This window comes from Ovis aries, chromosome 14, assembly GCF_016772045.2.
Source record: "Ovis aries strain OAR_USU_Benz2616 breed Rambouillet chromosome 14, ARS-UI_Ramb_v3.0, whole genome shotgun sequence".
In the NCBI taxonomy this organism is placed as follows: Eukaryota; Metazoa; Chordata; class Mammalia; order Artiodactyla; family Bovidae; genus Ovis; species Ovis aries.
The window spans coordinates 49,782,273-49,808,235 of record NC_056067.1 but is presented as its reverse complement, the minus strand read 5'-3'; the positions used below and the strand labels follow the sequence as shown (position 1 = coordinate 49,808,235).

The 25,963-nt window shown below is 43.1% G+C and overlaps 1 pseudogene; it reads left to right on the top strand.

Moving 5' to 3' along the window:
- The first annotated feature begins 24,229 nt into the window (after positions 1-24,229).
- On the top strand, positions 24,230-24,600 carry LOC114117896 (small ribosomal subunit protein eS26-like; annotated as a pseudogene).
- The last annotated feature ends 1,363 nt before the right edge of the window (positions 24,601-25,963 follow it).

The window sequence follows — 25,963 nt, the reverse complement described above, 5'->3', positions numbered from 1 at the left end:
TGGGTATACATTCCATGGAATTCTCCAGCCCAGAAGACTGGAGTGGGTAGCCTTTCCCTTCTCCAGGGAATCTTCCCAACGCAGGGATCGAACCCAGGTCTCCTGCATTGCAGGGGATTCGTTACTGGCTGAGCCACAAGGGAAACCCAAGAATACTGGAATGGGTAGCCTATCCCTTTTCTAGTGGATCTCCCTGACCCAGGAATCAAACTGGGGTCTCCTGCATTGCAGGTGGATTATTTACCAACTGAGCTATCATGGAAGCCCAATCCTAAGGGAAATCAACCCTGAATATTCATTGGAAGGACTGATGTTGAAGTTCCAATACTTTGGCCACTTGATGCGAAGAGCCAACTCATTGGAAAAGACCCCGACGCTGGGAAAGACTGAGGGCAAGAGGAGAAGGGGGTGTAAGAGGATGAGATGGTTAGATAGTATCATCAACTCAATGGACATGAGTTTGAGCAAACTCCCAGATAGTGAAAGACAGGGAAACCTGGTGTGGTGCAGTTCATGGGGTTGCAAAGAGTCAGACATGAGGAAAGGACCCAGATTATATCAAAGTTTTGCAACAAAGAGCAGGTAGTCTGAACATTAAAAGATTATCATTAATTAAAGAAAACCAGATATCCTAAGTAGTGATTTAGCACTTTTCTATGTATGGGAAGGTGCCAGAGTCCAGGCTCACTGAAATTGTTCCTTTCATATGCACCTCAGCTATCATAGGGCCAGTGTCCCGTGTTTCACATCTTGAGCTCTCCTGGGGCTCACCGTAGAGGGTGGCTGCAGTCTGATGGCTGCTCAGTTCAGTTGCTCAGTCGTTTCTGACTCTTTGCAGCCCCATGGATTGCAGCACGCCAGGCTTCCCTGTTCATCACCAACTCCTGCAGCTTGCTCAAACTCTTGTCCATCAAGTTGCTGATGCCATCCAACCATCTCATCCTCTGTCGCCCCCTTCTCCTCCTCTGTCGCCCCCTTCTCCTCCTGCCTTGAATCTTTCCCAGCATCAGGGTCTTTTCCAATGAGTCAGTTCTTTGCCTCAGGTGGCCAAAGTATTGGAGTTTCAGCTTCAGCATCAGTCCTTCCAATGAATATTCAGGACTGATTTCCTTTAGGATGGACCGGTTGGATCTCCTTGCAGTCCGAGGGTTTCTCAAGAGTCTTTTCCAACACCACAGTTCAAAAGCACTAATCCTTTGGCACTCAGCTTTCTTTATGGTCCAACTCTCACATCCATACCTGACCACTGGAAAAACTAGCAGTTTTTGGCTGCTAGATGGCAGGTATTCTTCTCCTTCCTGCATGCCCTTAGGGCTTGCTGGTTCCTATTGGAGGGCTGAAATCGCTGATGACTGTGACATCCTTGTTTGCTGATACAGTACTGATATGGCAGGAGATACTCTATTTCTCACTATAAAAGAATAAAAAAGAAAAAATCTGATAGATTAAAGAAAAAAAGAATGAGGATAATGACAGTGCTTTAAAAAAAAAATGAAGTGAGTCTCAGGGATTTAAAATCAAAGTGTCCACTAAGTTGCTTCTGTCTGGCAGCTCTAGGGGGAATCTGTCCCCTGCCTCTTCCAGAACCTAGAGGCTGCCCACCGTCCTTGGCTCATGGCTGCATCTGATGATATCTGATGGCTGCTTCTGCTGTTGCAATCTCCATCTCTGACTCTGACCCTTCTGTCACCCCTTATAAGGACCACTGTGATTACAATGGGCCACCTGAAGAATCCAGAATAATCTACCCTTGTCAAGATCCTTAATTTAATCACACCTGCAAAGTCTGTTTTAGCAGGTAAGGGGAGCACAGTTTGAGTATGAGGGCAGGGGCATCTTTTGGGGAAAGTGAAAGTTGCTCAGTCATGTCCAACTCTTTGCGACCCCATGGACTGTAGCCCACCAGGCTTCTCTGTCTGTGGAATTCTCCAGGCAAGAATACTGCAGTGGGTTGCCATTTCCTCCTCCAGGGGATTTTCCCAAGCCAGGGATCTAACCCAGGTCTCTTGCATTGCAGGCAAATTCTTTACCTTTTGAGCTACCCTAGGAAGCCCTTCTTTTGGGGAGGGGGCTGTTATTCAGCCTCCTGCTCGGAGACAGAGCAGGACAACTCAGAGACCTCAGTCTCTTAGAGAATTCCTTCAGGAATCAAATCATGGGGAGCTAGAACTTCCCTCTGCACTCACTCTCTTTCTCCCTTCAGTTCCTCTGTTGAGTTTATCACCGTTTCTTCTTAAATCAACATCGGGTGTTTACATTTTTATGACTGTGTAATAGAGTTCACAGCTGGGCCATGTAATGACTTATAGCTACATGTTCTTTCTCCTGCAGGTGTTTTTCTTAATATTAATAACAGCTTTGTCTTTTGTTTGTTTACTTTTCTAAGCACTGGCCAGTATCTGATCCCCAGATTTTGACATAACCAGGAAACTTTCACTGTGATCAAGCATATCAGTGAATAGTCATGAGACTAAAAACCTCACGGGCCACTTTGGAAGGATACTGAAGAATAAATTCACTTTTGGGGAAAGTTGATATATGTAAAGAGAAGACGGAGAAGGCAATGGCACCCCACTCTAGTACTCTTGCCTGGAAAATCCCATGGATGGAGGAGCCTGGTAGGCTGCAGTCCATGGGGTCGCTAACAGTTGGACACGACTGAACGACTTCACTTTCACTTTTTGCTTTCATGCATTGGAGAAGGAAATGGCAACCCACTCCAGTGTTCTTGTCTGGAGAATCCCTGAGACAGGGGAGCCTAGTGGGCTGGCATCTGTGGGGTCACACAGAGTTGGACACGACTGAAATGACTTAGTAGTAGTATAAAGAGAAGAATCAAGCGTTTCTTTTGCTTTTTAAAAATAAAACTGTACTTTGGGGGTTCTCCTTCTTTTAAGCTGAAGATCTTAATCCTTATTTATTTGCTTTGTCTTCAGTGTATCATCTATATCTACTTAAGCATCAGAATCATATGGCTGTATCATATTTCATACATGCTTGTACTATGATTCATTTTAAGTTAATTTTGGGTGTGGTGTGAAAGAAAACTAAGATCATGGCATCCAGTCCCGTCACTTCATGGCAAATAGATGGGGAAACAATGGAAACAGTGACAGACTTTATTTTCTTGGACTCCAAAATCACGGCGACTACAGCCATGAAATTAAAAGATGCCTGCACCATGGAAGAAAAGTTTTGACAAACATAGACAGCATATTGAAAAGCAGAGACATTACATTGCCGACAAAGGTCTGTCTAGTCAAGGCTATGGTTTTTCCGGGGGTCATGTATGGATGTTAGAGTTGGACTGTGAAGAAAGCAGAGCACGGAAGAATTGATGCTTTTGAACTGTGGTGTTGGAGAAAACTCTTGAGAGTCCCTTGGACTGCAAGGAGATCCAACCGGTCCATCCTGAAGGAAATCAGTCCTGAATATTCATTGGAAGGACTGATGCTGAAGCTGAATCTCCAATACTTTGGTCACCTGATGCAAAGTACTGACTCATTGGAAAAGACCCTGATGCTGGGAAAGATTAAATGCAGGAGGAGAAGCGGATGACAGAGGACGAGATAGTGACTCAGTGGCATCAGCAAGTCAATGGGTATGAGTTTGAGCAAATTCCAGGAAACAGTGAAGGACAGGGAAGCCTGGTGTGCTGCAGTCCATGGGGTCGCAGAGTTGGACACAACTCAGCGACTGAACAACAACAACAAATGGCATCCAGTCCCGTCATTTCATGGCAAATTGAAGGGGAAAAAGTGGAAGCAGTTATATATTTTCTTTTCTTGTGACCCTATGGACTGTAGCCCCACCATGCTCCTCCGTCCATGGGATTCTCCAGGCAAGAATACTGGAGTGAGTTGCCATTCCCTTCTCCAGGGGATCTTCCTGACCAAGGAAATGAACTTGCATCTCCTGCATTGCAGGCAGATTCTTTACCACTGAGCCACCAGGGAAGGGCTTGAATGGATAGTCTGTGGGAAAACAAATTGTCAAAAAGACGTTTTCATCTCAGCTTGACAAAAGTATTAACTATTCGACAAAAAATAAAGCTTGATGGGATGTTGATTGTGTTCAGAATTCTTTATTCTGCAGCTCATTGGAGCACTGATGCTTCAGCAATCTTGACTCCTCTGATTCTTGAACATGACATATCTCTCATTTATTCAGTCTTACTCAGTTACCCTAGTAATATCAGGTGGTTTTCGGTGTACAGGTCTTACACATACTTTATCAGATTTATGCCTTAGTCGCTCATGGTTTAGATGTGATGGAAAATTATGTATATTTTGTTTCAATACATATGAAAAAGTAGCCACAACAAATGAGTATCTGCCCAATGAATTGTTAAAAAGTGAAAACCCAGGTTAAGAGACAGAATGTAGCCTGCATCCCTGACGCCCCTCTACTGCCCCTCCCCATGACTCCTGCCTCTCTCTTCTCAAAGAAAAGCATTTTCCTGACTTTCATAGAGTTTTAGTGTGTTTGGCCTTTTACCTCCTAAGCAGGGTTTACTTGCCCGCCTGTTTTTGTGGGACTTCGCATAAATAAAACATTTAGTACATACAGTTTTGTGTCTATTTTCTTTGCTTAAAGTTTTTTTTCTTTTAACTTTAAAAAAATATGATAACAAATTTACAGTTTAGTTCAGTTCAGTTCAGTCGTTCAGTTGTGTCTGACCATTTGCAACCCCATGAATCGCAGCACGCCAGGACTCCCTGTCCATCACCAACTCCCAGAGTTCCCTCAGACTCACGTCCATCGAGTCAGTGATGCCATCCAGCCATCTCATCCTCGGTCGTCCCCTTCTCCTCCTGCCCCCAATCCCTCCCAGCATCAGAATCTTTTCCAATGAGTCAACTCTTCGCATGAGGTGGCCAAAGTACTGGAGTTTCAACTTCAGCATCATTCCTTCCAAAGAACATCCAGGACTAATCTCCTTTAGAATGGACTGGTTGGATCTCCTTGCAGTCCAAGGGACTCTCAAGAGTCTTCTCCAACACCACCGTTCAAAAGCATCCATTCTTCTGTGCTCTGCTTTCTTCACAGTCCAACTCTCACATCCATGCATGACCACAGGAAAAACCATAGCCTTGACTAGACAGACCATTGCTGGCAAAGTAACGCCTCTGCTTTTCAATATGCTGTCTAGGTTGGTCATAACTCTCCTTCCAAGGAGTAAGCGTCTTTTAACTTCATGGCTACAGTCACCATCTGCAGTGATTTTGGAGCCCCCAAAATAAAGTCTGACACTGTTTCCCCATCTATTTCCCATGAAGTGATGGGACCAGATGCCATGATGTTTGTTTTCTGAATGTTGAGCTTTAAGCCAACTTTTTCACACTCCTCTTTCACTTTCATCAAGAGGCTTTTTAGTTCCTCTTCACTTTCTGCCATAAGGGTGATGTCATCTGCATATCTGAGGTTATTGATATTTCTCCCGGCAATCTTGATTCCAGCTTGTGCTTCTTCCAGCCCAGTGTTTCTCATGATATACTCTGCACAGAAGTTAAATAAGCAAGTGACAATATACAGCCTTGATGTACTCCTTTTCCTATTTGGAGCCAGTCTGTTGTTCCATGTCCAGTTCTAACTGTTGCTTCCTGACCTGCATATAGGTTTCTCAAGAGGCAGGTCAGATGGTCTGGTATTCCCATCTCTCTCAGAATTTTCCACAGTTTATTGTGATCCACACAGTCAAAGGCTTTGGCATAGTCAATAAAGCAGAAATAGATGTTTTTCTGGAACTCTCTTGCTTTTTCCATGATCCAGTGGATGTTGGCAATTTGATCTCTGGTTCCTCTGCCTTTTCTAAAACCAGCTTGAACATCTGGAAGTTCATGGTTCACGTACTGCTGAAGCCTGGCTTGGAGAATTTTGAGCATTACTTTACTAGCGTGTGAGATGAGTGCAATTGTGCGGTAGTTTGAGCATTCTTTGGCATTGCCTTTCTTTGGGATTGGAATGAAAACTGACCTTTTCCAGTCCTGTGGCCACTGCTGAGTTTTCCAAATTTGCTGGCAGATTGAGTGCAGCACTTTCACAGCATCATCTTTCAGGATTTGAAATATCTCCACTGGAATGCCATCACCTCCACTAGCTTTGTTCGTAGTGATGCTTTCTAAGGCCCACTTGATTTCACATTCCAGGATGTCTGGCTCTAGGTGAGTGATCATACCATCGTGATTATCTTGGTCGTGAAGATCTTTTTTGTACAGTTCTTCTGTGTATTCTTGCCACCTCTTCTTAATAGCTTCTGCACAAATTTACAGGAGACTTGGAAAATAGAGAACAAGGCTGCATATAGTTCCACTATCAAAGTTATGTTTTTGAGATTCTTTTCTGTTGCTGTTGTTAAAGAGAACACATTTTTAACTTAATTTAATTTTTTAAACTTTTTGGCCATGTGTGGAGCTTGTGGGATCTTAGTTCCCCAACCAAGGATTGAACCCAGGCCCCGGGGCAGTGAGAGTGAGGAGTCCTAACCACTGGACCATCAGGGAATTCTCTCATGCTTTTTATTGTGTAAAACTGCAGTTCATTCATTTTTCTTGCTTTACAGTAATTGATTTTATGACTGTGGCAATGTTCCTGTTTTGGTCTTTTGCTTTTATTATTATTATTGCCTTCATTTTTATGTGGGTATAATTTACATACAGTAAAGTGCAAACAAAGCTTTTAAGCAGACAGCTTAATGAGACATGTTCATAACAGATAAAGAATTTTTTTGGTACCCTGGACCTCTCCATCCTGCCCTTCCTCAGTGATAGCCACAGAGTGGAACCACTGTTCTTACTTCATCTAGAGTACTTTTGCCTGTTTCAAAACTTCACCTAAAAATACCTGTTCAAATTGTTTGCCCACTTTTAAGTTGGGTTGTACGTTCTCTCATTACTGAGTTTTGAGAGTTCTTAGTAAATTCTGGATGAAAGTCCTTTTATTAGATTTAAACAACCCTTCACCTAAATGGAATCATATGCGATATGTAGTATGCATTCTTTTTCTAAATTTTAAAAGTTTGGGGGCAATACAGTTTTAAATGTACAGAAAAGTTTCAAAAATGAATACAGTTCAAATAACATCCGTTTGGTGGCTCTTTATCCAGATTAGCATCGGGTTAACATTTTATTTCGTTTCCAATATCATTTGACTCTCCTCTCTCTGGTCTCATATCTATCTAATATGTTCCTGAATCATTCAGGATACATGACTGCGCACAGCATGGCCTTTTACTCCTGAAGATTTCAGCATGTATCTCCTAAGAACAGAGATGTTTTCTCATACAGCTGCAGTCTGGTTATCAAGTTTAGTGATGTTAGGTTAACACTGATACAATACTTTCATCTCTACTCTTTATATTCCAACTTTGTCAATGTGAGAATCAATTGACAACTTTGGCAAAAGAGGTTGGGGAATTCCTGGTCCTCCAGCTGTGCTTTCACTGCCGAGGGCCTGAGTTCGGTCTCTGATCGGGGAACCAAGATCCCACAAGTCACAAGGCCAAAAAGAAAAATAAAAGTGGCTGAGGTTGAGTTGTGCTGCTGTCTGAGTGATCCACACTCCAGAGGCATCACAACAGCCAGTGGCAAAAGCCCTGAAACAAGACCACTGGGAATGATCTGGCCTCTGAACCCTATCAGCAAAGTGACCTTGGTCAGATTCCTCAACAGCAAGATGGGGACACTTTTAGGAATACATAATTGGAAGTATTTACCAGTGAGAATGGATACAACGTCTGGACTTTGCTTCCAAGTAATTCTGATTTGGTGGGGTGTAGGAGGAGGGGATTGTTGAGAGTATGGATGAAACAAGATTGGCCGTGAGTTGATCATTGTTGAACCAGGATGATGGATACATCATCACCAGTTCTTTTTAAAAAAATATATCATTTTATTTATTTATTCTCGGCTGGGCTGGGTCCCCTTTGCTTCTCGGGCTTTTCCTTAGTTGTGGTGGGTGGGTGGCTACCCTCTGGTGGCAGCTCACAGGCTTCTCATTGCGGTGACTTCTCTGTTGCAGAGCACGGGCCCTAGGGTGCACGGGCTTCTGCAGCTGCGGCCCGTGGGCTCAGTGGTTGTGGCTCCCGGGCTCTAGAGCACAGACTCACTAGTTGCGGTGCATGGGCTCAGTTGCTCAGTGGCACGTGGAGTCTTCCCAGATCAGAGATTGAACTGTGTGTCCTGCATTAGCAGGCAGATTCCTTACCACTGAACCACCAAGGAAGCCCCCTCATCCAGTTTTGGGTATGCCTGAATGTTCCATAGTAAGTTTTTTTTTCCCAAAGAAAGAAGAGTAAAATAAAAGTGGAGAAGGGTGGAAATTATTATTAATTAACTGCCTTAAAGGTCTGTTAGGAGGAGTTATTAAACAAGTTAATTTAATCAGTGCCTAGCCCATTTTAAATGCTATATATTAACTATATATGGCAGAAAGTGAAGAGGAACTAAAAAGCCTCTTGATGAAAGTGGAAGAGGAGAGTGAAAAAGTTGGCTTAAAGCTCAACATTCAGAAAACAAAGATCATGGCATCTGGTCCCATCACTTCATGGGAAATATCTGGGGAAACAGTGGAAACAGTGTCAGGCTTTATTTTGGGGGGCTCCAAAATCACTGAAGATGGTGACTGCAGCCATGAAATTAAAAGACACTTGCTCCTTGGAAGTAAAGTTATGACCATCTTAGACAACATATTGAAAAGCGGAGACATTACTTTGCCAAAAAAGGTCCCTCTAGTCAAGGCTATGGTTTTTCTAGTGGTCATGTATGGATGTGAGAATTGGACTGTGAAGAAAGCTGAGCGCAGAAGAGTTGATGCTTTTGAACTGTGGTGTTGGAGAAGACTCTTGAGAGTCCCTTGGACTGCAAGGAGATCCAACCAGTCCATTCTAAAGGAGATCAGTCCTGGGTGTTCATTGGGAGGAATGATGCTAAAGCTGAAACTCCAATATTTTGGCCACTTCTTGTGAAGAGTTGACTCATTGAAAAAGACCCTGATGCTGGGAGGGATTGGGGGCAGGAGGAGAAGGGGACGACAGAGGATGAGATGGCTGGATGGCATCACCGACTCGATGGACGTGAGTCTGAGGGAACTCTGGGAGTTGGTGATGGACAGGGAGTCCTGGCGTGCTGCGATTCATGGGGTTGCAGAGAGTCAGACAAGACTGAGCGACTGAACTGAACTGAACTGAACTATCGTTCAGTTTTTCAGCCGTGTTCCACTCTTTGCGATTTCATGGACTTCAGCACACCAGGCTCCCCTGTGCTTCACCATCTCCCGGACCTTGCTCAAACTCGTGTTCACTGAGTCAGTGATGCCATCCAACCAGATCTTACCCTCCCTCGCCCCCCCCCGTAATATCCCCTTTTTATCTTGTTCTCTCTTCCTCCAGAAGCCGTTCCAACAGAACACCACCAGGTGGCGCTGTCTCACAGCTCCATAGGGATTCAGGCGCAAGAGACGCTCAGCTCTGAGAATGACTTCCACTCTGTTGCTTCCTGGCTAAGACCTTGGACATTTACTATCTCTGCATTTTGTTTTATTTATTTCTAAAGTGGAGACGGTAATATGCTGGTTCAGTGACAGTGATGTAACGTGTCTGATGCATTGTCTGGTGCATACCTTTCCAGGCACCTCTTTTCTGGGGCTGGATCTGGCCCTGGGCAGTGTTTCTCATCTCTCCTTAGGGGATTGTCCATCTGCCCAAGTGATTGGGAGAATTTGGAGAGGTTACAAACAAGGTGAGAGATTTCTCCCCTAGCCTTACCATATGCATTCCTTTTATTGTTGTTGCTTAGCTTCACAGCATGTGGGATCTTAGTCCCCTGACTAGGGATCAAACCCAAGACCCCTGCATTGGAAGTGTGGAGTCTTAACCGCTGAGCTGTCAGGGAAGTCCCTGGCATACATTCCTATTACAGATCAGCCCTCCAGCCACAAACAACACAGTCTTCCTGTAAGACAGGAAGTTTTAGAAATCTACTCCCCCCTCCTTTTTTTTAATTTTTAAAAAATTTTATTCATTTTATTGGGTGGCAAATATCACCCCCTCCCAACTTTTTTGAGAGGCGATTTACATTTGAGTCTGTAAGAATCTGACCTGAGTTAGAATTACCATTTGATTACCTGTAACCTATGTTATCTCACCAGTCTGCCCCTCAATTTTCTCCTTTATAAAATGAATATCTATATGTAAAACATACCTCTCACAATAGTATCATGAAGATTCAATATGATGCTACATGAAATAAATAGCAGCTTTTGGGAATTCCCTGGTGATCCAATGTTTAGGACTTGGCACTTTCACAGCTGGGGCCTGGGTTCAATCCCTGGTCAGGAAACTAAAGATCCTATGAGCTTCACAGGATGGCCAAAATAAAATAAAATAAGAAGCAGCTTTTATTAAGATATTGAGATGATTAAGCTAACATTTTGAGAGCTTATTATGTGTAGGGCACGTAATAACACTGTGATTCCCATAGTGACATCATGGGACAGATATTAATATTAGCAATGATCCCTGTATTATAGGAGAAGGTACTGAGGCTCAGAGAAGTAAAGTTACTTGTTGAAGTTCACACAGCTGGTGCCACAGCAACTTTGGGATTTAAATGCAGGCAGCCTGTCTCCAGAATCTAAACCACTAACCATTATGCTGGTCTGGCCACCCTCATCCTCTTAAACCACCTTGCATGCCCAGAAGTCAAGTTTCTTCTGGACTGAGGTCTTTGAACAGCCAGAGCACCTCCATCCTGGCCACCTCCTGGATAGGAAGGGGTGATTCAAGAAGTCCAAAGCCCTCCCTTTGACCATGAAGATCAGGATAACACCCTAAGGTGGTGGTCCTCCACCTTAATTGTCCATCAGGGTCAGTGGGAATCCTTGTTGAAACACAGGTCGCTGGCCCAGTCCCAGAGTTTCTGATCCAGTAGGTCCAGGGTCAGGCCTGAGAATCTGCATTTTTAACAAGTTTCAGGTGATGCTGATGCTAGTGATCTCAGTAACAAGACTGAAGGAAGGAGGCGGTCCTAAGATGGCGGAGGAATAGGACGGGAAGACCACTTTCTCCCTCACAAATTCCTCAAAAGAACATTTCAACGCTGAGCAAACTCCACAAAGCAACTTCTGTAGGCTGGCAGAGGACATCAGGCAACCAGAAAAGCAGACCACTGTCTTCAAAAACAGGAAACCTCTCTGAGTGTCTCTCAATGTGGAGAAACTTGTCATCTTTAACCTAGATGTATCATCATCGGTGCTGTATAGATGGAGAAGTCTAGAGGCTACTGTAAAAATAAAACTGAAAACCAGAAGCAGGAGGCTTAAGTCCAAAGCCTGAAAACATCAGGGAACTCCTGAATTCAGAGAACATTAAGCAATAGGAGCTCATCAAATGCCTCCATACCTACACTGAAACCAAGCTGCACCCAAGGACCAACAAGTTTCAGAACAAGACATACCACACAAATTCTCCAGCAACACAGGAACACACCCCTGAGCTTCAATATACAGGCAGCTCAAAGTGACTCCAAAACCTTTGACGTCTCATAACCCATTACTGGTCACTCCACTACACTCCAGAGAGAAGAAACCCAGCTCCACCCACCAGAACTCCAACACAAGCCTCCCTAACCAGGAAACCTAGACAAGCCACTGATACAACCCCACCCACAGTGAGGAAGCTCCATAATAAAGAGAACTCCACAAATTCCCAGAATATAAAAAGGCCACCCCAAACGCAGCAATATAACCAAGATGAAGAGACAGAGGAATACTCAGCAGGTAAAGGAACAGGAGAGTTGCCCACCAAACCAAACAAAAGAGGAAGAGGTAGGGAATCTACCTGAGAAAGAATTCTGAATATTGATAGTGAAAATGATCCAAAATCTTGAAATTAAAATGGAATCACAGATAAATAGCCTAGAGACAAGGATTGAGAAGATGCAAGAAAGGTTTAACAAGGACCTAGAAGAAATAAAAAAGAGTCAATATATAATGAATAATGCAATAAATGAGATCAGAAACACTCTGGAGGCAACAAATAGCAGAATAACAGAGGCAGCAGATAGGATTAGTGAAATAGAAGATAGAATGGTAGAAATAAATGAATCAGAGAAACAAGAAAAACGAATTAAAAGAAATGAGGACAATCTCAGAGACCCCCAGGACAATATGAAACGCTCCAACAGTCGAATTATGGGAGTCCCAGAAGAAGAAGACAGAAAGAAAGACCATGAGAAAATCCTTGAGGAGATAGTAGTTGAAAACTTCCCTAAAATGGGGAAGGAAATAATCACCCAAGTCCAAGAAACACAGAGAGTTCCAAATAGGATAAACCCAAGGCAAAATACCCCAAGACACATATTAATCAAATTTACAAAGATCAAACACAAAAAACAAATATTAAAAGCAGCAAGGGAAAAACAACAAATAACACACAAGGGGATTCCCATAAGGATAACAGCTGATCTTTCAATAGAAACTCTTCAGGCCAGGAGGGAATGGCAAGACATACTCAAAGTGATGAAAGAAAATAACCTACAGCGCAGATTACTGTACCCAGCAACGATCTCATTCAAATACGAAGGAGAAATCAAAAGCTTTACAGACAAGCAAAAGCTGAGAGAATTCAGAACCACCAAACCAGCTCTCCAACAAATTCTAAAGGATATTCTCTAGACAGGAAACACAAAAGGGTGTATAAACCCGAACCCAAAACAATAAAGTAAATGGTAACAGGATCATACTTATCAATAATTACCTTAAACGTAAATGGGTTGAATGCCCCAACCAAAAGACAAAGACTGGCCGAATGGATACAAAAACAAGACCCCTCTATATGCTGCTTACAAGAGACCCACTGCAAAACAAGGGACACATACAGACTGAAAGTGAAGGGCTGGAAAAAGATATACCATGCAAATAGAGACCAAAAGAAAGCAGGAGTGGCAATACTCATATCCGATAAAATAGACTTTAAAACAAAGGCTGTGAAAAGAGACAAAGAAGGCCACTACATAATGATCAAAGGATCAATCCAAGAAGAAGATATAACAATTATAAATATATATGCACCCAATATAGGAGCACCACAATACGTAAGACAAATGCTAACAAGTATGAAAGGGGAGATCAACAATAACACAATAATAGCAGGAGACTTTAATACCCCACTCACACCTATGGACAGATCAACTAAACAGAAAATCAACAAAGAAATGCAAACTTTAAATGATACATTAGACCAGTTAGACCTAATTGATATCTATAGGACATTTCACCCCAAAACAATGAATTTCACCTTTTTCTCAAGTGCTCATGGAACATTCTCCAGGATAGATCACATCCTGGGCCTTAAATCTAAACTTGATAAATTCAAAAAATCGAAATCATTCCAAGCATCTTTTCTGACCATAATGCATTAAGATTAGATTTCAACTACAGGAGAAAAACTATTAAAAATTCCAACATATGGAGGTTGAACAACACACTTCTGAATAACCAACAAATCACAGAAGAAATCAAAAAAGACATCAAAATATGCATAGAAACGAATGAAAATGAAAACACAACAACCCAAAACCTGTGGGACACTATAAAAGCAGTGCTAAGAGGAAAGTTCATAGCAATACAGGCATATCTCAAGAAACAAGAAAAAAGTCAAATAAATAACCTAACTCTACACCTAAAGCAACTAGAAAAGGAAGAATTGGAGAACCCCAGAGTCAGTAGAAGGAAAGAAATCTTAAAAATTAGGGCAGAAATAAATGCAAAAGAAACAAAAGAGACCATAGCAAAAATCAACAAAGCCAAAAGCTGGTTCTTTGAAAGGATAAATAAAATTGACAAACCATTAGCCAGACTCATCAAGAAGCAAAGAGAGAAAAATCAAATCAATAAAATTAGAAATGCAAATGGAGAGATCACAACAGACAACACAGAAATACAAAGGATCTTAAGAGACTACTATCAGCAGTTATATGCCAATAAAATGGACAATGTGGAAGAAATGGACAAATTCTTAGAAAAGTACAACTTTCCTAAACTGAACCAGGAAGAAATAGAAAATCTTAACAGACCCATCACAAGCATGGAAATTGAAACTATAATGAGAAATCTTCCAGCAAACAAAAGCCCAGGTCCAGACGGCTTCACAGCTGAATTCTACCAAAAATTTCGAGAAGAGCTAACACCTATCCTCCTCAAACTCTTCCAGAAAATTGCAGAGGAAGGTAAACTTCCAAACTCATTCTATGAGGCCACCATCACCCTAATACCAAAACCTGACAAAGACGTCACAAAAAAAGAAAACTACAGGCCAATATCACTGATGAACATAGATGCAAAAATCCTCAACAAAATTCTAGCAAGCAGAATCCAACAACACATTAAAAAGATCATACACCATGACCAAGTGGGCTTTATCCCAGGGATGCAAGGATTCTTCAATATCCACAAATCAATCAATGTAATTCACCACATTAACAAATTGAAAAGTAAAAACTATATGATTATCTCAATAGATGCAGAGAAGGCCTTTGACAAAATTCAACATCCATGTATGATAAAAACTCTCCAGAAAGCAGGAATAGAAGGAACATACCTCAACATAATAAAAGCTATATATGACAAACCCACAGCAAACATTATCCTCAATGGTGAAAAATTGAAAGTATTTTCCCTAAAGTCAGGAACAAGACAAGGGGGCCCTCTTTCACCGCTACTATTCAACATAGTTCTGGAAGTTTTGGTCACAGCAATCAGAGCAGAAAAAGAAATAAAAGGAATCCAAATTGGAAAAGAAGAAGTCAAACTTTCACTGTTTGCAGATGACATGATCATCTACATAGAAAACCCTAAAGACTCCACCAGAAAATTACTAGAGCTAGTCAATGAATATAGTAAAGTTGCAGGATATGAAATCAACATTCAGAAATCCCTTGCATTCCTATACACTAATAATGAGAAAGTAGAAAAAGAAGTTAAGGAAACAATTCCATTCACCATTGCAACGAAAAGAATAAAATACTTAGGAATATATCTACCTAAAGAAACTAAAGACCTATATATAGAAAACTATAAAACACTGATGAAAGAAATCAAAGAGGACACTAATAGATGGAGAAATATACCATGTTCATGGACCAGAAGAATCAATATACTGAAAATGAGTATACTACCCAAAGCAATTTACAAATTCAATGCAATCCCTATCAAGCTACCAGCCATATTTTTCACAGAACTAGAAAAATAATTTCAAGATTTGTATGGAAATACAAAAAACGTCGAATAGCCAAAGCAATCTTGAGAAAGAAGAATGGAACTGGAGGAATCAACTTGCCTGACTTCAGGCTCTACTACAAAGCCACAGTCATCAAGACAGTATGGTACTGGCAGAAAGACAGACATATAGATCAATGGAACAAAACAGAAAGCCCAGAGATAAATCCACACACATATGGACATCTTATCTTTGACGAAGGAGGCAAGAATATACAATGGAGTAAAGACAATCTGTTTAACAAGTGGTGCTGGGAAAGCTGGTCAACCACTTGTAAAAGAATGAAACTAGATCACTTTCTAACACCACACACGAAAATAAACTCAAAATGGATTAAAGATCTAAATGTAAGACCAGAAACTATAAAACTCCTAGAGGAGAATATAGGCAAAACACTCTCCGACATAAATCACAGCAGGATCCTCTATGATCCACCTCCCAGAATACTGGAAATAAAAGCAAAAATAAACAAATGGGATCTAATTAAAATTAAAAGCTTCTGCACAACAAAGGAAAATATAAGCAAGGTGAAACGACAGCCTTCTGAATGGGAGAAAATAATAGCAAATGAAGCAACTGACAAACAACTAATCTCAAAAACATACAAGCAACTTATGCAGCTCAATTCCAGAAAAATAAACGACCCAATCAAAAAATGGGCCAAAGAACTAAATAGACATTTCTCCAAAGAAGACATACGGATGGCTAACAAACACATGAAAAGATGCTCAACATCACTCATTATTAGAGAAATGCAAATCAAAACCACAATGAGGTACCACTTCACACCAGTCAGAATGGCTGCGATCCAAAATCTGCAAGCAATAAATGCTGGAGAGGGTGTGGAGAAAGGGAACCCTCCTACACTGTTGGTGGGAGTGCAAACTAGTACAGCCACTATGGAGAACAGTGTGGAGATTCCTTAAAAAATTGCAAATAGAACTACATTATGACCCAGCAATCCCACCTCTGTGCATACACACCGAGGAAACCAGAATTGAAAGAGACACATGTACCCCAATGTTCATCGCAGCACTGTTTATAATAGCCAGGACATGGAAACAACCTAGATGTCCATCAGCAGATGAATGGATAAGAAAGCAGTGGTACATATACACAATGGAGTATTACTCAGCCGTTAAAAAGAATACATTTGAATCAGTTCTGATGAGATGGATGAAACTAGAGCCGATTATACAGAGTGAAGTAAGCCAGAAAGAAAAACACCAATACAGTATACTAACACATATATATGGAATTTAGAAAGATGGCAATGATGACGCTGTATGCAAGACAGCAAAAAAGACACAGATGTGTATAACGGACTTTTGGACTCAGAGGGAGAGGGAGAGGGTGGGATGATTTGGGAGAATGGCATTGTAACATGTATACTATCATGTAATAATCGAATCGCCAGTCTATGTCCGACGCAGTATACAGCATGCTTGGGGCTGGTGCACGGGGATGACCCAGAGAGATGTTATGGGAGGGAGGTGGGAGGGGGTTCATGTTTGGGAACGCATGTACACCCGTGGTGGATTCATGTCAATGTATGGCAAAACCAATACAGTATTGTAAAGTAAAATAAAGTATTAAAAAAAAAAAAAGACTGAAGGAAGTTGTGTCCCTGACTGACCACGGGGAGGGGAGCCACCTGCCATCTTAGACAACATGCCTACTTCAGGAGGGTCACGAAAGAGAATGAGAACCTTCTATTTTACTTAAACCATTGTATTTTGGGATCTTACAGTTATAGCAACTTGGCCTTTACATTAATATAGACCTTCTCTGGGCCTTATCTTATTTATTCATTTATTTTTGGTGGTGTTGGCCCTTCGGTGCTGCACACAGGCTTTCTCTAGTTCCAGCGAGTAGGGGCTACTCTTCGTTGCAGAGCACAGGCTCTAGGGCACAGGCTCAGGAACTGTGCTGCACAGGCTTAGCTGCTCTGCAGCATGTGGAATCTTCCCGGACCAGGGGTTGAACCTGTGTCCCTTGCATCGGCAGGCAGATTCTTATCCACTGTACCATCAGGGGAGTCCTGGGCTTTCTTCTTGGAAATGTTCTGATGAATACCTTAGGTCCCATCTACAGTCAGTAACATGGCTGATGTTTGTCTATAGTTGACCAGCTCCATTGACTCCCGTTAGGGGTCTAGCGCTCTGATGACTGTTGCTGAGAGGCACACCCTCCAAGGTGGGATCCAAACAGTGAATGGCTGTGTGGCTGGCAGGCTGTTCACTGCACATGGAGTGAGCAGCAAATGCAGCCTGCTTACACTTCACCTGCCAAGTCACGCACCGTGGAGCAGAGCTGCATCCAACCACAGGAGGGCAGTTTTGTTTGTTTTTTCCCTGAGAAAGCATTGCTCACCAAACTTTGCTCTTTGAGGTATGGCTCTGCCCAGATGAGATACTTGCTTCCATCTAGAGGGAGAGCATTTTTCTGGTTTAATACAAAGGCACCCCACTGGCCCTGAGTTTAGATTCAAGAACCAAGAGTTGTCAAGATTTCTGGTATTACAGACAAGCTCCGTGGAGTTCTGTAACTGAGTGAGGGCTCATATGCCCACAGCAGAGAAAGTCAACCTCTGATAGCGGGTGTTTGCAGCAAAGTAAAGCTTTATATTTTTGGCTTTCCTGGTGGCTCAGATGGTAAAAAAAAAAAAAATCTCCCTGCAATGTGGGAGACTCAGGTTCCATCCCTGGGTAGGGAAAATCCTCTGGAGAAGGGAATGGCAACCCATTCCAGTATTCTTGTCTGGGAAATCCCATGGACAGAGGAGCCTAGGTGGCTACAGTCCTAAGGGTTGCGAAGAGTTGGGCATGACTGACAGACTTAACACCCATGCATTTGGAGGACAGCAAGCAAGGAACTGGGAGACAAACCTCAGGTCCACTTGAACTTGGTCTTCAAGTTAAAGATATTTTAAAGAGGAAGATGACAGAAAAGATTGAGCATCATCTTCTGATCTTTCTTAATCATAGTTCCAGGAATCAGGATGTCTTCAGTTTACAATTCTTTGGCCAAGTGGCCCATGGCTTAGAGATCCCTGAGTTCATTTTGCCCTGGGGAAACATCCTGAGCTTGTAGTTCATGATATCTTTAATACCAGTTTTAGCGCACTGATGATATGACAACAGCAATCTGAGTCATCTGATTGTGGTGAAGCAGTGTTCAGTCAGGCAGACTCTAGGAGATGGTGAGGGACAGAGAGCCCTGGTGTGCTCCAGTTCATGGGGTTGCAAAGAGTCAGACACGACTTGGCAGTGGAACAGCAACAACAGCACAGGATTGACTTAGAGGGGATGAGGATGGGACTGGGGTCAGAGGAGACACTCAAGGGAAGAAAGTTCTGGAAAGAGGAATTCAGTCATAAATGTGGTAAGGGAACTGAGTTTTAGGGGGACTTGGTTTCCTTCCCATGAATTGAAGCACCTCCCCTCCCCCCGCCCACCGATCAAAGCTGGGTTGCATGCATTGCAGCTAGATTCTTTACCAACTGAGCCAGCAGGGAAGCCCCAGTCTGTGGTCGATCGAGGCAAATTTAAGATCCATGAACAAGAAGAAATAAAGCAGCACAACCCCAGGAGGGAAATACCTTCTAAACTCCCTTCAGGCTAGACAAGGAAGACAAAGTGGAGAATTAACCCTCAGAGAAGAGGATTAGAGACAGCCATGTTGGTTACTGCGGATGGTGAATGCAGCCGTAATTAAAAGACGCTTGCTCCTTGGAAGGAAAGCTATGACAGACCTAGACAGCGTATTAAAAACCAGAGACATCACTCTGCTGCCACAGATCTGAACAGAGAGCTATGGTTTTCCCAGTAGTCATGTATGGATGTGAAAGCTGGACGATTAAGAAATTTGGGCACTGAAGAACTGATGCTTTCAAACTGTGGGGCTGGAGAAGACTCCTGAGAGTCTCTTGGACTGCAAGGAGATAAACTAGTCAATCCTCTTAGTTGAGGTGTGAGGACCCAGTTCCCTGACCTGGGATGGAACTGGGCTCCCTGAACGGGGAGCATGGAGTCTTAGCCACTGGACCACCAGGGAAGTCCCAGAGGTAAACATTTTTAAGCAACTTGACTACCAGACTTAGTATTAATATACCCACATCCTCATGGAGGCTCCAAAACGACCCTGTGCAATGAGTACTCTTCTCATTTCATTTTACAGATAAGGAAACAGAGGCAGAGAGGCCAAGACATTTGTCCAAGGTCACACAGCTTTGGATTCAGACCAGTGATTTCAAATCGACTCCCCCATGCATGGACCCCCATATGATCTCTCTTTACAGCTGGAGAAACTGAGGCGCAACAAGGGGAAAGGGCTTGGTGAGAACCTTGGCCAGGCAGGGCTAGGTTCCTCTCTAGAAGTCAGCGAGAAGTACCTGGGCCATTCTGGGCTTGACCTGGAGGACACACATGACTTGGCAGGCAGAGTACACAGAGTGGGAGAGGCAGCAGAATAGTTCCAAAAGAATTCCTCGGGAGGTTAAGGGCCCATGCCTGCTTTGTTTACAGCTTTGTGTTGATAGCCTTGTCAAGAAGGGCATGAAAGAATTATGCACAGGAATGTCTGCAAACACAGGTCTCTTATTCAGACTTCCCACCTCCTCTTCCTCACCGCAGCCCTTTCTTTGGCTGCATTTGGCTGGGGAAACTTGCATGAGACCCTTCCTTCTCTGACCTTCTCTTCTTTAAAAAAAAGTATTGATTGATTGATTTGTCTGTGCTGGGTCTTAGTTGCAGCATGCAGTTTCTTTGTTGTGGTATGGTGGTGCTTGTGGTAAAGAACCCGCCTGCCAATGCAGGAGACTTAAGAGATGCAGGTTCCATCCCTGGGTTGGGAAGATCCCCTGGAGGACAGCATGGCAGCTCATTCCAGTGTTCTCGCCTGGAGAATCCATAGAGTGAAACCTCATGGGCTACAGTCCCTGGGGCCGCATGGTGTCGGACACGACTGAAGCGACTTAGCACACATACATGCACGTGGGGTCTTTAGTTTTGGCATGTGAACCGTTAGTCGCAGCATGTGGGATCTAGTTCCTTGACCAGGGGTCGAATCCTGGCCCTTGCACTGGAAGTGTGAAGTCTTAACCACTGGACCACCAGGGAAGTCCCAGTTTCTTCATTTTCAAAAATTAGTATAAGCGAGGAGCTCTAGGATAGACTTTGGAGGCAAAAACAGCTTGGGTTCAAGCCACATCTCTGCTGGATGGCAACCTTGGACATATACTTTAGCCTCTTTGAGCCTCGATTTTCCTCTGTGAATTGGGGGTGAAATGACATAAGGCCTGGCCTGTCAAACTGTCAGGCAGTGCTGACTCACAGCAGGCTCTCTAATAAGAGCATTCTTGTCATGAATGTTTCGGTCAGGAATGTTAACATTGGCATCATTGCAAGGAAGGCTTATTGTTTGAGGGGTTTTTTGCCTTTTTTTTTTTTTTTGCCACGTGGCATGTTGAATCTTAGTTTCCTGACTGAGAACTGAACCTGTGCTCCCTGACATAGAAACATGGAATTTTAACCACTGGACCGCCAGGGAAGTCCTGTTTGAGGGTTTTGGAGCTGGGTGGACCTGGGGTCAAATCCATCTCTGCTGCATTCTAACCCTGACTAGAGACCACCCCCACCCCGTCTGAGCTGTTTTCTCATCTAGAGGTCAGGGATAGCTGACTCAGAAGACGAGAGGGTTCAATCATGTAATTTCATGAATGTAAATTGCTCGGTGTAAAGCTAGTTTGGACTAAGAAAAACTCTGTCGACATTAACTATTATCCTGAGATTCTAAGATCCCTCAGCACTGCACCCACCCTTCCAGGTACATCTATTACTGAGTCCAGGCTCACTCTTGTTTGGAAAACCAGCTGAGAAGCTGGCTGACTGATGTCTCAAAATAACCATCTTACAGGATCTGGATGCCAGGTTCTTTTATAGAACAGAAGTGAAGGGAGGTGAGGAAACAAGGCAAAAAGCCCATTAACCTTGCCTGTATCTCGTAGAATGGCAAACTTGGGCAGGGGAAAGTGTCAATCTCCTCTTTCCTGAAGCCATTCACAGGTAGGCAGGGTCAGATGATCTCTCTGGGAGCTGAACAAAGGCATTCTAGCCCTACAGGTCAAGCAGAGGGGGCAGAGTTCCCTAAAGCAGGCCATTATGCCTGGTTATAATAACAAAAACAACATAAAGCAAGTTAAAGGAACAATTCCAACATGGAGTTAGAATTGGCTCTTCCCTGCACACATGATTCCTCTGGATGGCTTTCCTCCCAAATGAGGGTGCTTCAGCCCCCAACCTGCTTGTCTGGAATAGCAGCAAGACCAGAGCAACCCCAGCCCTTTGTGTGTCTGGGAATTTCCCATCCACCCATTGTCCCAGCCACCATCCCAGCTCCAGCCTCATCTTCCCCATCTCTTCCCTTGTTTGCAGCTTACCACCAAATCCTGTCCATTTTACCACCAAAGTATCTCCACTTAGAAGATACTCAATCTGGGGGCCATCTCATTTAACCACTTATACTTGCTTTCCTGTTTGAAGAATATGGGGCAGAAACAGAATCTATCAATATATCAGAGGATTGTCAAACGCATTAAATAGCTAAAGACTGGAAAGCTGAGTGTCTGAGACATAGTAAGAAGTCAATAAAGGAACTCACCAAAAAAAAAAAAAAATAGAGTTGAAACAACTCCAAGGTGACTCGCATAAGAGGGGTTAAGTTGACAAACAACACACTGGCCCATCACACAGTTTGCAATAGTATTCTTTTCCTGACAAACTGACCCTAAAACAGGAAACAAAGCCTCCAAATCATTAAAAACAAAGGGCACCAGAGAGTCAGCCTTCATAGCTATTAATAACACTCCAGCCAGGTGCATGTACAAACGTGGAGCTTATACTTGAAAGTACTTGCTTAGATAGGAAAGCTATGTTATAGGGGATCTCACTGTGAAACGGCCACGGTGGGGCTCTTTGGACATGCTAAGATGGTCTGTTCTGTGTAAGCTCTAGAGAAAGCCTACTTGACAAAGCTATTCCCCCACCTCCTCCGCCTCCCTCAAAATTCTGCCTCTAAGGGAACAGAAGTCCTGTAAGAGGGAAGAGTCAATGCTGACTTTCCACATGCTAGATCTGTCTCTTTGACTTTACCCTGACCCTGGTATTCTTTACCAGGGCTTCCCTGGTACTTAGCTGGTAAAGAATCCCCCTGCAATGCAGGAGACCCCAGTTCAATTCCTGGGTTGGGAAGGTCCCCTGGAGAAGGGAACAGCTATCCACTCCAGTGTTCTTGCCTGGAGAATTCCATGGACAGAGGAGTCGGGCAGGCTGCAGCCCACAGGGTCACAGGGAGTCAGATACAACTGAATGACTAACACTAGGAGATATTTGCAAGACTAACGGCCTTTTCCACTTTGTTTCCTCACCTCCCCACCCCAGCTTCTAATTCATAAACAAACCTGGCATCCAGACAGGATGGTTATTTTGAGATTTTAGTCTACTGTCTTCTTGGTCAGCCAGCTTTCTGAATCAAGTCCCATTCCTTGCTTCAACACTGTGTCTCAGATTCGCTGGCCTATTGTGGCAAGCAGAGTGAGCTTGGACTCCGTAAGAATCCTAAGGGGAGCTTGCATTCCTCTTCAGGTGCCTTTGGGGTGTAAATGTTCTACCTGCTCTTTTCAAGGAACTTTTCCATAAGTGATAATTCCAGGACTTCCCTGGTGGTCCCGTGGTTAAGACTCTGTGCTTCCAATGCAGGGAGTCCAGGCTCCATCCTTAGTCAGAGAACTAGATCCCACATGCTCCAACTAAACTGAAGATCCTGCCTGCTGCAGCAAAGGTCCTGTGTACGGCACAGTCAAATAAATAAAGACTTTTTAAAATAAGAGAGAGAATTCTTAAAATTGAAAAAAGAAGCCTTTTAAAACTCAAAAGTTTAAGCGTCTTCTCCACAAAACAGTACAAGACTTTAGCCTTCAGAGTGAGCAGACCTAACACATCTCAACTGCTATTTATAAACGAGTTAATTTTATATTGTATCTGATCCATGACTAAAGTTTCATTTTTATTTCTATTTTTAAAATTCATGACTAAAGTTTTAAAATGAAAGGTGAGATCTGTGGTTATGTCTGTCTATATGTCTGTTTGTGTACATTATAGATATAATATTTTTTTCTATCTCTGAATGGTATTACCAAAACTAATTTGTAAAAGACCTCTATTTAATTGGCATAAAAGTAAGTGCCAAAATTTTAGTAAAATTCCAGAGGATCAGCACAGTCTTTTGGTAAAGTATAAAATTTTGGCTGTAAAGTATTTGGTTAGTTAAAATAAGAAGACTGGACAGGAAGATGATCCTGCTGACTGAAAAAGATGCACAATGTGAGACTTGTGAGTGAAGTTTTATCTGGGGCAAAATGAGGACAGCAACCCGGGAGGAGTGCATCCCAAATAGCTCTGAGAAACTATAGTAGTTCCAAAGAGGTAGTGGGAGAAGGTCAATATATATGATTTTTGTGAAAGAGGAGTTCAGTGCAATCAAGCACTTATTTTACAAAAGGTTTTCTGCTAGTCACAAGACGCTGATGTCACCGTGAAGAGATCTAGTGCTTTTGTAGATATGAGGAGATGCAAAGATTGGGATAATCAAATGAGCTCCTGAAAACATCAAACTATGTAAAGATTTGTTCCACTAGTTTCCCTGGAGCATAGAGTGCCTCATTCTCCACACTGAACTCATTTCAAAGCGTGTCACAGGTCGACAGCCGCAGCAGCACAGGATTCAGTCTTTGCAGAGGCAGATGGCTAATGTCCTTGGCAAGTGCCAGTTTGTAGTTGATAATCCCCTGAGTGATGAATTAAACAAAGAACAAGAAGATATTACAAATAGTACGTCAAGAACTTCCTTCTCCCATTAGAGACCTTGTTCTCACTCTCTCGCCTCCGCGCCTCCAAGATGACCAAGAAAAGGAGGAACAACGGTCGTGCCAAAAAGGGCCGTGGCCACATGCAGCCTATTCCCTGCACCAACTGTGCCCACGCGCGCCCAAGGATAAGGCCATTAAGAAGTTCGTCATTCGGCACGTCGTAGAGGCTGCAGCTGTCAGGGACATTTCTGAAGCGAGTGTTTTCAACGCCTATGTGCTTCCCAAGCTGTATGTGAAACTACATTGCTGCGTGAGTTGTGCCATTCACAGCAAGGTTGTCAGGAATCGCTCTCCGGAAGCCGGGAAGGACCGAACACCTCCACCCCGATTTAGACCTGCGGGTGCTGCCCCACGTCCTCGACTAAAGCCCATGTAAGGATCCAAGTCCTTAAAGATGGAAGAAATATTGGTTTCCCTGAAAAGACAATAAAATGGAAATTATACTTTATGTAGCATGTTGAATATATGTTGCCGGATGGAGTGGGGGTTGTGTACATCTTATTTCTGTCTTTGGTCTCCCCAGTTTGCATAGCTTAGGGGTGGGGGCGAGGAATTAGCGCATCTGTGTTTGATTAATTCAGTCTGGCAAAAGTGGGGAGGAAGCTAGCAGAGTGAGGAGTGCATCAGGAAGTCACTAGGGTGTGCATTCCTCTTGTGGCAACATGAAGACTTTAATGAAAGTCCACAACTTGAACAGCATGAGGGGATCTGTATTCAGGTCCTTAACCTCAGGTCAAGTTTACCTGCCTACCTTGGTCTGCTGCTAAGCTAATCACCCAGCCTTCATCTTTCTGTGGTACATTGCTCTATGGGATGACAATGCCCTGAATGCTAAGCATTCGTAGAAATTTGTGGAAGTCCCAGAAGAGGGGAGTTTGTGCAAAAAGTCTGGGAAAAGTCTGTGTGACAATGGCTCATTTGTTCCAGAATTCAGAAATTAGAGGATTCCCAGCTAGCAATACACAGCTGACCGTTTAACCACATGGGTTTAACTGCGGTGGGTGGGGGGGTTGCCTTGTTTTCAGTAAATACATACTACACGATCCACAGTTGGTTGAATCCGCAAGTGTGAAAGTACAGACAGATACAAAAGGCTAACTCTAAAATCAATTATATAAGGTTTTTGAAGAGATGATGCCCCTAACCAATGCTTTGTTCAAGGGTCAAATGTACACGTATATTTGAAAAATTAATATGTAAATGGTTTGCTAAGGACTTTACTGGTTAGGTTATGTGATTTTTTCCCTTAAGCTGAACTAGTAGCTTGGAAGTTTTGATTAAAGTACACATTGTTCTGGGGGGTGGGGGGAAGACCTTATTCTCAAATCTAGGATATCATTAGTAACGTAATACTTATGTGTGCGTGTGCGTGCTCACGCGCATGCATGTGCACGTGTGTGACCGTGTGCGCCCGTGTGCTTAGTTGCTCAGTCATGTCTGACTATGACCCCATGGACTGTAGCCTGTCAGACTCCTCTGTCTATGAAGTCTTCCAGGTTGGCATTTCCTACTCCAGGGGATCTTCCTGGTTCAGGGATAGAGCCGGAGTCTCCTATATCTCCTACATCGGCATGTGGATTCTTCACCACTTGAGCCACCTGGGAAGAGTGGCTCAACATAAGAGTAATAATCTTAAGAGTAATAATCTTAATTTATTTTTGTCACATGGTAAACATTTTCCCCCAAAGTTAAAGATGAGTGGTTACAAAATAATATTCACTTCATAATCTCCAACCCCTCCAACAGCCTCTCCCACAAATACC